General features: G+C 42.8%; 1 protein-coding gene across 7 annotated transcripts in view; it reads right to left on the bottom strand.

Moving 5' to 3' along the window:
- Positions 1-15250, bottom strand: part of TJAP1 (tight junction associated protein 1) — an 83210-nt gene that overhangs the window by 58834 nt on the left and 9126 nt on the right. The window contains exon 1 of one of the 7 annotated variants that reach the window (XM_060244404.1): positions 9942-9978. The exons of the other annotated variants lie outside the window; for them this stretch is intronic. The gene's annotated coding sequence lies outside the window, so the exon portion shown is untranslated. Of the gene's footprint in view, positions 1-9941; positions 9979-15250 lie in introns of those variants that run through there. 7 annotated transcript variants of the gene reach the window in all.

The following is a 15250-nucleotide window of genomic DNA, read 5'->3' as shown; positions in this document are numbered from 1 at the left end:
TTAAAGCCAAATAGCTAGACAGTATCCCCCCTATGGGTTATTCTTACTCTCCTTGATCAAGTGAGCGAAAAGATTATATATTCCCAGGACAAGGGGAAGATGCTCTCTTCCATCTTGTTCTTCTCCTTGGATGAATATAAACCATAAAGGACTACGCATTAATCCAGGGATTCCATCTTGTCCACATGGTAGGGACAATAGGGAGACATCTACTAAAAATTCACCTACTTCCATAGGAGCCTATGTTGGGTAGGTTCCTATAGGAGTAGGTAATCCTTTAGTAGACTTCTCCCTGTTGTTCCTACCATGTGGACAAGATGATGTCCTTAATTGTGTTTGGTAATCATAGTTCCCCCTAAGATGTGCTAGGAGGTGTTTTCTTTGTTTTGTTGGCATTCCCTCACTAACTGTTGCGGCCCCGTGGCACAAAGTGGTAAAGCAGCAGCACTGCAGTACTGTGGTCTGAACTCTCTGCTCACAACCTGAGTTCGATTCCGGTGGAAGCTGGATTCAAGTAGCTGGCCCAAGGTTGACTCAGCCTTCTATCCTTCTGAGGTCGGTAAAATGAGTACCCAGCTTGCTGGGGGGAAGTGTAAAAGACTGGGGAAGGCAATGGCAAACCACCCCATAAAAAGTCTGCTGTGAAAACGTTGTGAAAGCAACGTCACCCCAGAGTTGGAAATGACTGGTGCTTGCACAGGGGGACCTTTCCTTCCACTAACTGTTATTAGCCCTCAGGTCTGTAACCACAGTGGGTCCCAGGGTCCTGGCCCCACCACTTTCCACCCCCCAACTTCCAATTCATTGCTGCAGTTGAGAGAGAGGGAGAAGGACAAGCACAGCATGCTCAGCTTGGTGCTGACAGACCCAGAGGAAAGGGACTGCCACCACTCCTCCCTTTGCCTGCCCAGCTGTTGCTACTGGGTCAGCTGTAACCTGTCGTAAAGACAAAGCCTCTTCAGCACCCAGGACTCCAACCTAATGCAATATCCAGATTGCAAACTCGCCTCTACCTTGTGTCAAGTCTGTCTGTAACTCTGGCTCAGTCAAAGAGCATTCTGGGTAGAACCAAAGTATGTTCAAATGCTGCTAGCTCATGTCTTTCCTACCCCTCCCTTCCTGTAGTGAGTGTCCTTGCTTTGAAATGGAAAGATGGGAAAGTCTTATCTGTGCCTTCTCAGGCCTGGCTCTCGGAAGGGAGTCAGGAGCCCACTACGATCAAGGCCATGCAAGCCTGAGAACGAATTGGTAACATCAATGTGTGAATGTTCCCTGCATAATCCTCCCCCCTTAGGAATCCCTTTGAAGTGTCCCTTATATGCAATGTATCTACAGGTTATTCTTTAGTCTTTTCAATACTGGCCTAGCCTCAAGTATCAGTATCAAAGTAGTTTCTTTGTATCAACAATTTGTATCAACAACGACTCATTATTGAATCTGCCGACTTGACACCTTGATGGGAGAAGACACAGACAATTCCAAGCAGAGCCCTTCATGGATGCAGCCCAGACACCACCAAGGCATTTCCTGAACCCATAAAACAACTTCACACTCCTTCCTCCCCACCTCTGTCACTAGTTTCCCCCCACTCCCTCCCGACAACCCTCAGTTACTCACTGTAAACATTTACACTTCTCAATAGCTTTATCACTTCATTACCTTGAAAGGGACCCTTTTTCTTCTAAATGGGGAGAACCAGACTTCTCTTTGTCTCTCTGTCACTCTCCCCACACCCACCCCACCCTGTCCCCCTTTCAATATGCGAAACTTCTCATTAAAATATATGGTACTTTTACAGCCTGGTCTGGCCAAGAGGGTGCTGGGGAGGGAAGGGAGTCTACAAGAAAAATGACAGTCTTGGATGGAGGGTGGGGAGAAGTGACCTAGTGGGCCCTGGTTGGGCCAACAAGCTCTAATGGGGGAGGCCACACTGAGGTCGGGGATCCAGTGCTGTTGGGGCGTGGGAAGTATGACTGTGGGAGAAGGTGGTCTGTAGGAAGAAGACAGAAATATGGATATGCTGAGTCCCCTTCCAACCTTTATCTCATCCCGAGAGGTGCAGGCTGTGGGGATAGGAAATTATACCCTTCTCTGACACTGGTGCTGTGCAATGCCAGGTGTATCAACAATAAGATCTCTTTCCTCCAGGATTATCTGGTGGAACAGGCAGTAGACCTGGCTTGTATGACTGATACCTGGGTGCGGGATGGTGAAACCATTGCCTTGTGGCAGCTGCCTCCCCCCCCCCCCCCGGCTTTTCAGTCCTCCACCAGTCTCGGACTAATGGGTGGGGGGGGTGATGCTTTCGGGGAGACTATCTCCTTCAGGGGACTCCCTGAGACATGGATTGCTCAAACTGAATGTGTGGGCCTGGTGTGGGATGCTTTGGAGAGCCTGGCCATTTGGCTGGTGTATCGTCCGCCTAATGAACCAGCCAGTGTCCTGCCTGGCCTGATGGAGACTATATCCACCTGGGCATTGGAGTATCCCAGACAATTGGTTCTGGGAGACTTCAATGTCCATGCTGAGGATGTGACCTCCTCTCAGGAGGACCTGGCAGCACTAGGGCTCTCCCAAGTTGTTTCAGCTCCCACACATCAAGCGGGTCACAAGCTAGATCTCATCTTTGTCTTGGGGATTGGAGTGGACTGTATTACCATGGATGTGGTGCCATGGTCAGACCACTTTGTCCTGAAGGCCCTGTTATGCACGCCTAACCCTCTCTGTTTAGGTAGCAAGCAGATTTATGTTTGCCCACAGAGACAAATAGACCCAAATAGGTTTCAAGAGGCTCTACGGGATCCAGTTCCCTCTGGCGGTTCATTGGATGAGCTGCTGGAAGACTGGCTTAGCAGTCTTTCTGAAGCCATTGCTGTGGAAGCTCCCCAGCACCCTCTCCACCCCTGTACCAACTTGGCTCCTTGGTATTCCTTGGAGCTGAGGCAGATGAAACAGTAGCTGAGACAACTAGAGAGAGTATGGCAGAAGGTCTGAGATGAAGCTACAAGAACATCTTATAGGTCATTTATGAAGACCTATGAGATGGCGATGAAGACGGCAAAGGAGGAATTCTGTGCTGCCTCCATCGCTTTTGCAAAATCGCGCCCAGCTCAATTATTTAGATTAATTCGGTTCTTAACATCCTTGCCTCAAGGCTTGCCAAACGTTAGGGAACTGGATATAGGCTGTGTGGCTTTTGTGGATTATTTTGCAGATAAAGTCTTGTCGCTCCTCCGCAACTTTCCAGCCACAATTAATACATTAATGGAACTGGAAGCCCCTTGCCCATCTGCAGGTCCAGTTTTGGACCATTTCAGCCTTTTCTTTCAGGATGAAGTTGATAAGACCATGGCTGCTGTGAAATCCATCACTTGCCCCCTTGGTCCTTGTCCGTCATGGCTGGTTAAAGCCTGTGGTGACAGCATACGAACTCCCCCTAGGGAGATCAGCAACTTGTCCCTCTCAACAGGGGCATTCCCGGGGGCTTTGAAAGAGAAAGTTGTCCACCCTCTCCTGAAGAAACCATCTTTGGACCCTACAGTCCTAGCAAACTACCACCCAGTCTTGAACTTGCCATTCCTGGGCAAGGTAGTGGAGAGGGCAGTGGCAACGCAGCTTCAGGCTTTCTTGGAGGATGCTGATGTCCTGGATCCCTTCCAGTCCGGCTTTTACCCTGCCCATGGGACGGAGACAGTGCTGGTCACCTTGGTGGATGATCTCCAGAGGCATCTGGATCAAGGTGGTTTGGCGCTGCTGATCCTTCTTCATCTGTCAGCAGCGTTCGATACAGTCAACCATGAAGTGTAGTTCCACATCTTGCTGACACAGGGATACAGGGGCTGGCCTTACAATGGCTGGTCTCCCTTCTCCATGGTCGGGAATAGAGGATGGCTCTTGGGGGTGAACTATCCCAGCGGCACCCATTACAATGTGGTATGCCGCAGGGAGCAATTCTTTCCCTGATGTTATTTAACATCCACATGTACCCCCTTGCCCAGATTATCCAGAGCTCTATCTGTGATGGATGGCCGCCCGGATTTGGCCCAGAGGAACTGGGTAGGGCATTGCAAGCCATGGTTGGTTGGTTGCAACAGAGCTGGCTGAAATTGAATCTATCGAAGACAGGGGTCCTATGCCTACGTTATAGGGGGTTGGGATCAGAGATCAGGCTCCCGTCCTTGGATAGGGCTCCACTGAAGCCCACATCAAGGGTGAAGAGCTTGGGGGTATTCCTGGATGCCTCTCTGACTATGGAGGCCCAGGTTACCACCACTGCCCGATAGGCCTTTTCCCATCTGAAGCGGGCCAGACAGTTGGTCTTGCCCCCCATGACCTGGCCACAGTGACCCATGCAATGGTCACTTCCAGGCTAGATTATTATAACTCTCTTTATGTGGGGCTGCCCTTGACCCTCCTCTGGAAACTCCAGCTGGTTCGGAACACTGCTGCACAGATGTTGACCATTACCTATACGGGCACAGATCCATCCCGTGCTGCGTGAACTGCACTGGCTACCTACTGAGTACCGGATCCGGTTCAAGGTGCTGGCCAGGAGTATACGGCCAGGGGCCAGCATACCTACAGGACCGCCTCTCCCTGTATGAGCCCCGCAGGTCTTTATGATCAGCAACCCAACAACTTCTGGTGATAGCTGGCCCCAGAGACGTCCATCCGGCCTCGATGAGGGCCAGGGCCTTTTCAGCCCTGGCCCCTGCCTGGTGGAACGAGCTCCCCTTAGAGATCCGGGCCCTGCAGGACCTACTTCAACTCCGCAGGGCCTGTAAAACAGAGCTCTTTCACCAGGCTTTCAGTTGAGGCAGTGGACTTCACATGTTATCGATCTCCCCCCTTCATTTCATCCCAGTGCTATAAGACCTGCTGGACCTGGACAATAGGCCATGTCTGTGAGACAGAATTTGCCATTTTAGTACCTATTGTTCTCTGTAATTTTATATATTTTAATCTTTTTTTTTTACTGTTGATTGTTTTTATGATGTAACCCACCCCTGAGCCTGTTCTACAGGAAGGGCGGGCTAAAAATTGAATAAAATAAAATAAAATACATCCTACTTTTAGTGCCCTGGCTTCAAGTGCCCTGGCCCTGATGGCATATGGTTTTTGGCCACTGTGAGACACAGAGTGTTGGACTGGATGGGCCATTGGCCTGATCCAACATGGCTTCCCTTATGTACTTATGTACTCTGAGAACTGAGGTAATGATCAACTTCTAAATTCTGTAATTTCAAGAATCAATATTCTACCATAGTTTATCATAGTTAAACAGAGTTTAGTATAAGTAACAAAGGCAGGGTGAGAGGAACGCAGGTTTAAACATTTTCTTTTGCCTTGCTCAGCCTGATGCTTGAACAGATACTTCAGCCAGTACTCTATTTTTTATCATTAAAATCACTTACATTTTGAATGCTCTGTAAACACACCACAAACATTCAGTCTTGCTATCTAAAGTGCAATAAAGGGAAGGGACAGCAGGTAAGTATGTCAGTGCAACCAATCATTCCTGATTTAACTTGGAAGGGCAAAGCAGGAGATGTGGCAATTAGGCAGAGCCTTAAAAGGCAGCACAGGATGCTGGATGTGTAAGTCTCTCCAGCAGAAGATACTCTTCAGATTTGGTGGTAGTACTGGTTACTTTTCAGTGTTTTTGGTACTCCAAGAAGTAAGAGAAAATTTCTTGCCAAGCAGAAACTTCCTGAAACCAAGGGAAAAGGGGGCTTCAGAGTCCATTCCTTCAAACCATATACCGTAACTCTTCTGTTTCTAACAAGCAGCAGCCAGATGCCTCTGCAAGCTAACAAGCTGGGAAAGGGGCAGTGACCAATCTCTTTGGCTCCAGCATCAGTATTCACACTTAATGCCACCATTGGACATACAGGCTACATTTAGTTATTGCATCCAACTGTTGACAGATCTATGCTCTGTGCACTGTCTTGTGTTTTAACAATTTATTGATAACATATGGTTACAAATCTTAATTTTAAATTTTCAGTGCTAACCCATATGCCATTTCAATCCCCCCTCCCTCCAATGTTGACTTCCCCGGAGTTATAGATTCAAGTTCAATACTAAAGGTACTTCTAATTGATCAAAGTTCAATATATATATATTTTCCCCATTAATGCTAAAAAATTGTCCAATGTCTTTTTACGTTCCACTCTTTTTCCATATATCCTTTGAATTTCTTCCACTCCTTTTTGAATATCTCTAAATCATAGTCTCTTAACGTTCTAGTTAGTTTGTCCATTTCACTCCACGATAAAACTTTCATAGTCCAATCCCATTTCTCTGGTATTTTTTCTTGTTTCCATAGCTGCGCATACAATGTCCTAGCAGCTGATAGCAAGTACCAAATTAGAGTCCTGTCTTCCTTTGGAAATTTTTCTAATTGTAATCCAAGCAAGTCTCTGCAGTTTTCTTAAAGTCGTAACCCAAAATTCTGGAGATTTCTTGTTGTATCATCTTCCAGTACTCTTTCGCTTTTTCACAAGTCCACCACATATGAAAGAAAGAACCTTCATGTTTTTTACATTTCCAACATCTATCCGACATCTTTTTACTCATCCTAGCCAGTTTTTTCGGAGTCATATACCACCTATACATCATCTTAAAACAGTTCTCTTTTATACTCTGACAAGTTGAGATCTTCATTGAGTTCTTCCAAAGGTGCTCCCACACATCCATTTGTATTTCTCTATTCACATTAATTGCCCATTTAACCATTTGAGACTTTACTACTACTTCTTCTGTAGACCATTTCAATAATAATTTGTATACTTTTGATATCAATTTTTCGTTATCTCCAAGCAGGACCCTTTCCAGTTCTGTTTGTTCTTGTCTGATTCCCTCCGATTTAATATCATTTTCCATCAAGCTTTTGATTTGTTGCATTTGAAACCAATCATACTTATTGTTTAACTCTTCTGAGGATTTTAATTCAATTTTATCTCCTTGGATCTTGAGCAGTTGATTATATGACATCTCTCTTTCTTCATCGGATTCAGCTGTTATTTTTATTACTTCTGCTGGCACTATCCATAGCGGTTTTCTCTCATCCCCATATTTCCTATATTTTATCCAAGTATTTAGTAAGCTATTTCTAATGTAATGGTGAGAGAAAAAACCGTCCATTTTATTCTTCCCGTAGCACATGTACGCGTTCCAGCCGAATTTATTCCCATGGGCTTCTAACCATAAAGGTTTTTTATCTAACAGCATTATCCAATCTTTGATCCATGTCAAACAAACTGCATCATGATACAATCTTAAATCGCTCTGTGCACTGTCTTCATACTGCTGTTATCTTGAGAAATCTATATTATATCAACTAGCCCACAGCTCTAAACCAGACAAGGTAAATAGCTCCAACAATGCTCAGGATTTCTACAAGCTGCTGTTTTGAGATTACACATAGTATTTCCTCTTCCATATCATTTACAGTAGAAGACCCCCCCCTAAAGTAAACCTTTTTGAGAACAAATATGTTTTGATAGTAGTTTTCCATAAAAGAAAAAAGCAACAAAAGTTTCAAATCAGGGATCTGAAATATGATACCATCAGTATTTCAATGATACTCAGCTCAACTTCTCCTTTTCATTTCAGTTGTGTAAGGCAGGTGGTATTCTGGATCAGTGCTTGAAAGCAGTAATGTGCTATATGCAGACAACTAAACTGAAGCTCAACCCAATCAAGACTGAAGTTGCTGCCTGTGCATAATAAACTGGTGTAGCTTATGGCCATTATCTCAAGCAGGTTTAAAACTTGAAAGTAACTCTAGATGAAGATAAATTACAGATGAAAGTGAATATCCCTTCTGCAAGGTATCCTACTCTTCTTTCCAGGAGCTCAAGGCAGTATATATTGTTTTCATTTTGCATTCATAACTACTGTGTCTTAAACTGGGAAACATGGAGATGAAAAGATATTGGGAATAATGTTGCATTTCCTGAAGTGCTGGTCAGTACAAAGATTTCGTATTTAGAAACAGCTGATAGGAGCCCTAAAACTGCTAAGCTGACAGTCAGTTGAGTGCTAAGCTCAGGGAGACTTTCTGGGTATTGCTGTAATGATTCTGGGTAGGTACCTCTAATTCTTCTAGACTATCTATGGGCTGCATGGATATTACATTCAGTGTCCACGCAACCGTCAATAGCGCTCCTAGGTCAGTGTTTGACTAAGTGCTGGGCAGAAATTCTGAAGCCTTCTGGAGTATTCAGTAGCTGTAAAGTGCCAGATTTTACTCTTTCCAAGAAACACTGTCTACTGACAATTTTAGATAAGAATTATGTCTGTGTATTTTTCCCTTCGCATATGAGACCTGTGGCATAAAGTGGTCAGCTGCAGTCCAAGCTCTGCTCACAACCTGGAGGAAGCTGGGTTCAGATGGCCAGCTCAAGGTTAACTCAGCCTTCCAAGGTCCCCTAAGACCCCTCCTTTTCACACATACTACTGCCAAGACAAGTCTCCCCCATCCTTTATAACTATGGATTAGATTTTTCCTACCTAAATGCAGAACTTTACACTTATCCCTGTTAAAATTCATTTTATTGGTTTCAGCCCAGTTTTCCAGGAATGGATGGCTGCACTCAGGGGCCAACAATCCATATCACTTTTGGTCTTATTTTCTTCTAATTTGATCTATTTTCCTGGTTAAATTGCAAGCTGCAGCAGTTTGGTATTTCCCCCTCAAACTGAGTGCCATTGACATAGGAGTGCTATCAGTTCCAGTATCAGAGGTTGGCGGAGACTAACCTCCTCTGCTTTCAATTTTTATATTGGATTTCTTCTCTTTTCCTTGAGAAGAACATAAATTCCCAGATTAATCCAGAATTTCCCTTTCATATCACATTATGAGCAGTTTATTATTTAGTTATTTAGGATATTTCTATGCTGCCTCTTCAGAACCCTGCTCAAGTCAACTTATAATTAAAATCAACACAATGTTTTTTCTGAAAAGCCATTGAACATAAGCAGCATAAAACTACCCATAAAAGAGAAGCAGGCCATTAAAAAGCTAAGATAAAATCCCTTGGGTAAAACTTGGGTGAAAACATGTGTTTTGGCCTAAAAGAAAAGTAGATGCCAGACAAGTCTCAAAAGATAGGGTGTTCCAAAGGTGAGGTGCCACCACAGAAAATGCTTCTCTCTTATCTCCATCTAGCTCACCTCTGAAAGCAGAGGCACAAAGAGCAGAGCTTGATAAACAGATTATAATTGGTAGACTAGAAAGTATGGTAGGAAACGGTCCTTCAGGTACCCTAGCTCTAAATTGATTAGTGCCTTCAAGGTGAGAACCAGTACTCTGAATTGTTCCCATAAACAGATGGGTAACCAATACAAATTTTTCACCACAAAGGTGACATGATCTCTGTAACAAACCCCTGACAAAAGCCTGCCTGCCATATTTGATACTTTATATGCATAATTAACCCCTGGAGTTTTCTTCTGCCAGCTGTCATTAAAGTCTGAAGACTTGTAACTTTAAGGAACAGGACACTTAAGTCAGGATTGATTCAAACACACATTTAACATTTGATGACTACATCATCAAGTATAGGTGAGCAAGGCATCACAGAACAAATACTACAACCTAAATATTCATGTACCTTTCACATCACCTAAAAAGTAATGCTGGGGAAGGCAATGGCAAACCATCCCGTAAAAAAGCCTGCCATGAAAACATCGTGATGCGATGTTACCCCAGAGTCGGAAACTGGTGCTTGCAAAGGGGACTACCTTTACCTTTAAAAAAAAAAAAAAGCAATGCAATTCAATGGAATCAATTTAGTCATTCAGCTGCAAATAATCAAGCAGTGATCAAACAAAAAGCTATGCATGTATGAACCAGCTCTTAGTTTATGTTCTAAAGCACACAACTCTTAAATATTTCTCACAGTTTGGAAGAGCAGTATGTTATCAACACCTACCAAACATGTCTTGCATTTTGCACCTGAAGTGCCTGCACTGGAACAGATTTCTTGGAAGGATGCAAGATATGACTTTTGAGTCTGAAAAAGAACAGGAACAGGAAGAGGAAAAAGCAACAAATGGGAGGTCAGGAAAGTACAGCTAGAGAAGCAAGAAACATGTGGGCACAGGAAAATAGGAATACAGAGAACAGCATTTCTTATAACGTTCTCCATCTAGAGGAATGTTGGAAAACATTGACAATTGTTTCCATGAGGCCAGACCTAACCTAATGCAATTTTTCTAGCTGACTACTAAACAGATGACAACAAAAATTTCCAATGAACATTGGTGTATGAAAAGCCTGTGGAAGGTTGAATTACAGGACAAAACAGCAAACTGAGGAAGTAGCACTTATAAGCCAAATGTAAGGGACTATAGGAGTTCGCTATCTCTTCCTTTGGCCATTTTTATGTAGAGACATACAGAGTTTTTATAAAGACAGAGACCATAAAGCAAAAATTGATTTTCTAAGAAATCCTGCAACTGCAGTAGTTTGCTCTCAGTAGTCATGCAGACCTATTCTTGTTTAGAAATAATTCTAATTATGTTCAGAAATATAAAGAGATTAAAATCTCACATGATAAGAAATATATCAGATGACAAGCAAAGACCCACAGATACTCAGCATAGTACATAAGCTAAGAACTACTTTTATTCTACAGCAGGCAGGCTGAGAGTTTGAAAGGCACTGTGTGTGCAACATCCTCTCTCAAATCAAAGGGCCAACAATATTAAAGATGACAGTAGCTGTGGGCCATGCTGTGGAATTCAGCCATTCTAGCCAGTTTCCATGTCTCTAACATGTTGCATTAAACACCTCTCCCTAAAAAGAAAGCTGAAATATATGGTGCTTGAAGCTAAATGTAAGACCATATGTAAGAAATGACGAAGACCTAATTTATAGTGAAAGAGCTATGAAGCACTATTAAAATTATCACACCAGTGTCAAATAGTTGTAGCTGTCTGCACATTAATCACAGTATATAACAAAAAATGATTTAAAAGGACAATTCACTCCAGTGAATCTGCCATGATGACATCTGCCGTGACATAGTCATTTTTTTTGTTCTTCTTGTCCTCTGACCTTTTCACTCTTGCAAGTTGTTCCACTTCTTCATGTCTGTCAGCCTCATTTCACTTTATGCCTTTGACTGATTTGCTCTGATGCTACAAAAGGGTACAGGCAGTCCACGTGGGCACTGAACACTGTAGAGGGACCCTTGGAATGTCAAGGTCCATGAACAGATTTTGCAGGTTAAACCGTTTCATCAATGGCCAGATACTGTGGGGCATAAATACTTGTAAACACAGATTAGTTGTAAATAGATATATGAAGGCTGAAGTGGGGGGCGGGGATAGAAAGCAAATCCCTTCTCCCATTTTTCTTAATTACTTTTCCCCTAATTTTTCAATGCAAAAACAGACATAGTTAAGAGCATTCCAAAACTCCTATGAAATACATTTTAACTGACTTAAATAAAATCCTTGTGGCAAATCCCTGGAGACTGAGGACACCTGTAAAGTGGGGAAGCGCAACTGCAGACAAACACCGACCTTTACAGGCAACCTGAGAAGAGACCCAGACTGCACTGAAGATGACAGGACAGCAGCCCAACAGACCCGCCCACAATCTTTGGGAAAATGTTGGGACTCACTTGGGCAAGAAGAGGCTGCAATCGTGACGGAAAAGCCAGTGCAGGGGAGCCGTATAATTAACTATATAGGGAGAACTGAAATTAAAACAGTGAGCAGCACCCTGAGTATGAGTGTTTGGTTGACCCTGTGACAATGCTTTTCATGATAAATTTTTACTTATTTGATATCTATAGCATGAAATAATTAGGACTTCTCCCTAGTTCTTCCAATAGAAATTCTGGGGAGCACTGGAGAAAAAATTCCAATGACACTGTTTCCTTTTTGGAATTAGTGAAACACTTTTAAGACAAGGTTTAACACACTTAAAATGTATAGCTTGAATTAAGGCAGGATGTGTTCAATCAAGTTCTCCATATTAGAGGGAAAAGAAGGAACTAGGAGTTTTCTAAAGACGTAGAGGGAGTCCCCACAGATTGATCATGTATTAATACTTAAAAAAAAAAAAAGATGTAGAGGGAGAAAGGTAAAATTCAGGGGGGGGGGGGATTCTGAAAACTTCTCATTTTTTTCCAAAGGAAAAATCGTAATTTCTAAATAGCACAAGCACAAGCACACACACACAAACAAAAACCTTCTGTGAATTTCTTCTGCAGTTGGAATGAGTGAAATGTTTCTTTTTTTTTCTTTTTTGTTTTACTATACAAATATAAACATATAGAATTTTTATTAAAAGTTGCAGTAGCAGCACATCATATAACCTCTTTTTAAATTAGTCAGTTTGATCAGGAAGAAGCTTTCCTTCCATTTAAAATCCATTAATCAATCATGGGCCTTGAGTCAGATTTCCACTGGTGTGCAAATACTAATCTACCAATTAATGTGAAATTAAAGTTTTGTTTATCTTTCAGAAACATGGCTGAATACCTTAATAATATAACCTCAACTGAAAAAAGGAAATCTACAATGAAACCCTTTTTTTCTCCAAATTGTCTACAACTGAGGACCAATAAATTTGCACTCTGCAACAGCCAATGGGAGAGCCAGATTGAGCCAATGCCAAAGGGTGCGGGTGTATATAATGTGATACAACAGAACCAACATATTATATATAGGATATATATGTATCTCCTATGGCATTGGCCCAATCCAGCTCTCCCACTGGCTGTGGTGTACACTGCATCAACCATTGGCCCATCAAACATCAATCAAGTGCACTGGTGTGGCATTGGATAACTCCGCTCCTCTCCCCTGTCCACTGTTGGCCCCAGGACAAATGAGGATTGAGCCACTGGGGAACTGCTAGGCAGTGCCTGTTGCTAGGCAACCTTGGTTCTTTCAGTAAAAATCAACCAAACTTGATTCTGTCAGTAAAAGGCAGGGGGGGGAGAGGCTCTTTCCAGGCCTATTTTGACCTTTGAGGAAGAACTCATTGGGGCCAGTCCTGACTAGAGCTGCAAGTTCCACATAGGTGGGGAGTTCCTGGAGATTTTGTGATGGAGTCTGAGGAGGGCAGGGTTTGGGGAGGGGAGAGGCCTCAGCTGAATATAATGCCACAGAGTCCACCCTCCAAAGCAGTTATTTTCTTCAGGGTGAGAGAGATCTGTTGTCTGGAGTCCTGTTGTGATACCAGGAGATCTTCAGGCTCCACCTGGAGGTTGGCTACTCTAGGTCTGGCTGCTTGCTGCTGTTCAACATTTCCTCCTGGGGAAACCACTGTTGCCAATCTCCAGGTGAGGACTGGAGATCACTCAAAATTACACCTGTTCTCCAGATGGCAGAGATCAGCTCCCCTGGAGAAAACAGCTGCTTTGCAGGGTGGACTCTGTGTCATTATACCCTGCTGAGGTCGCTTCCCTCCTGCTTTGGTCCACACTTTGATTTCAGACCAGTCACAGACTTTCAACCTAACCTACCTCACAGAGTTGTTCTGCAGATCAAAAGAGAAAGGGAAGTAGTATGTAAACTGCTTTGGTCCCCACTGTGAAAAAGACTGAACTTTTCCTAGATAGAGGCTACAGAGAGGGGGAAGGCGATGGAAAGTCAGATTATTTCTCCTACAGCAAACAGCCTCCTTGGGTGGGTGGGAAGACGGCAAGGAGGGGGCACTCACCCTCCTTTCTAAAGCCCACTGTATTTTTCCCCACAACAGCCTTATTCCTAGTACACAAAAAATCTGCATTAGGTAATTTACAATACCAACCTGTATTGTGTACGTTTCTATAAACTGGTAATAAATGCTATTGATACAACCTTTTTATCAGAATTTCCCTAAATACAAAGTAAACTGAAAAAGTTAAGCCATGGGTAAAAATATATATCCACTTTTCTTCAGGCATTTCAATAACCAAGCCCTTTCACCCCTTGGATAGGAACAAAATCTCTTGTGTTTTGAAAAGTATTTTCTCCTGGTTTTTGCTTATTATCTCTTCAAATTTTGTCATCATATAACCGGAGTCTGTAAATATACATCTAGTAAACATGCTCCTAAACAGCAAATATTCAAAGCACTTAATATTACATTGCTTATTCAAATAGACAATGGAAATCAATGTTATTCCTGTAATCAATCAATTATATGTCTCTATCTATATACTAATAGCCATCAACTAAATCTGAGGATACTTAAATCTGGTGACTGGAGCTTTGATGGATAAGAAAGATCTTTTGATAAACCTGAAAAATGCCCCAAGCTTGCAGAAAACCCTGAAATCTAGGGGGGCAATGGGGTGGGACTAAAAACACCCACCACTTGGGGGGGGGAGGAAGAGCATTGCTAGTCCATGGTGGATGCAAACTAGTCGAGCTCTCTAGTATTTCCCTCTAAAAAGCCTTCTAAAATCACCACAGCCAAAGAAACTCGCCTTTAGTGATGAGAAAAAGCACAGAATATAAAAACAAGTCATTTTTGAAAGACTTAGCTTCAGCAAAAATGTTTATTATGTTGGGAGAAGCAGCCAAAAACTTCAGTACAGGGCTCCCCAATAGATCACAAAATGGCACCTGTCTACAACAATCCACCAAGAGAAAAACCAGAGAATTCAGTTCTACCTTGCCAAGAAAGACTTTTTGGACTCAAAACAAGACCTTTTATTTTACTTCAAGGAAACCATAATGGAATTTGTGGAAGAAGCTCTCCAGGCAGTAAAAGCAGAGATAAAGAATATGGCGAACAGTCTAGTAGGGACAACTAAGATGGTGGAGCACACTACAGAAACTGAAGCTACTAAGATGGGACAAATTCAACCATTACAAAGAACTTGACAGACTTCTAATTTTAGAGAACAGATGGAAGGATCATAATTTAAAACTTTGAGGGCAGGATGAACTTTGTAGGGGACCTGGTATCTTATATATCAACATGGCTAGGGAAAGCCCTGGAACTGGAAGGCGGTGTGGCCTTGGCTACAGTTAAAGTCTCCAGATTTGGTCTCTTAATGAGACTATGCTGAAACCAACCCAGAGACGTTCTGATACAACTTCTAAATCCTTGAAATAAAGCCTGAATCCTCCTAGAAGTACATAAGAGAGGATCTTTAATACATAAAGACAAAAAAGATTCAAATTCTACTGGACCTCTTATTGAAAGCTTTGCAAAAAAGAAAAACATTAAGTTTTGTGACGTCTAAACTTTTTCAAGGCAATGTGTCTCCGTTGAATACAACATCAGAAA

This window comes from Heteronotia binoei, chromosome 1, assembly GCF_032191835.1.
Source record: "Heteronotia binoei isolate CCM8104 ecotype False Entrance Well chromosome 1, APGP_CSIRO_Hbin_v1, whole genome shotgun sequence".
NCBI lineage: Eukaryota > Metazoa > Chordata > Lepidosauria > Squamata > Gekkonidae > Heteronotia > Heteronotia binoei.
Note: the sequence above shows the minus strand (reverse complement) of the source record. Positions and strands in the feature narration are given on the sequence as shown.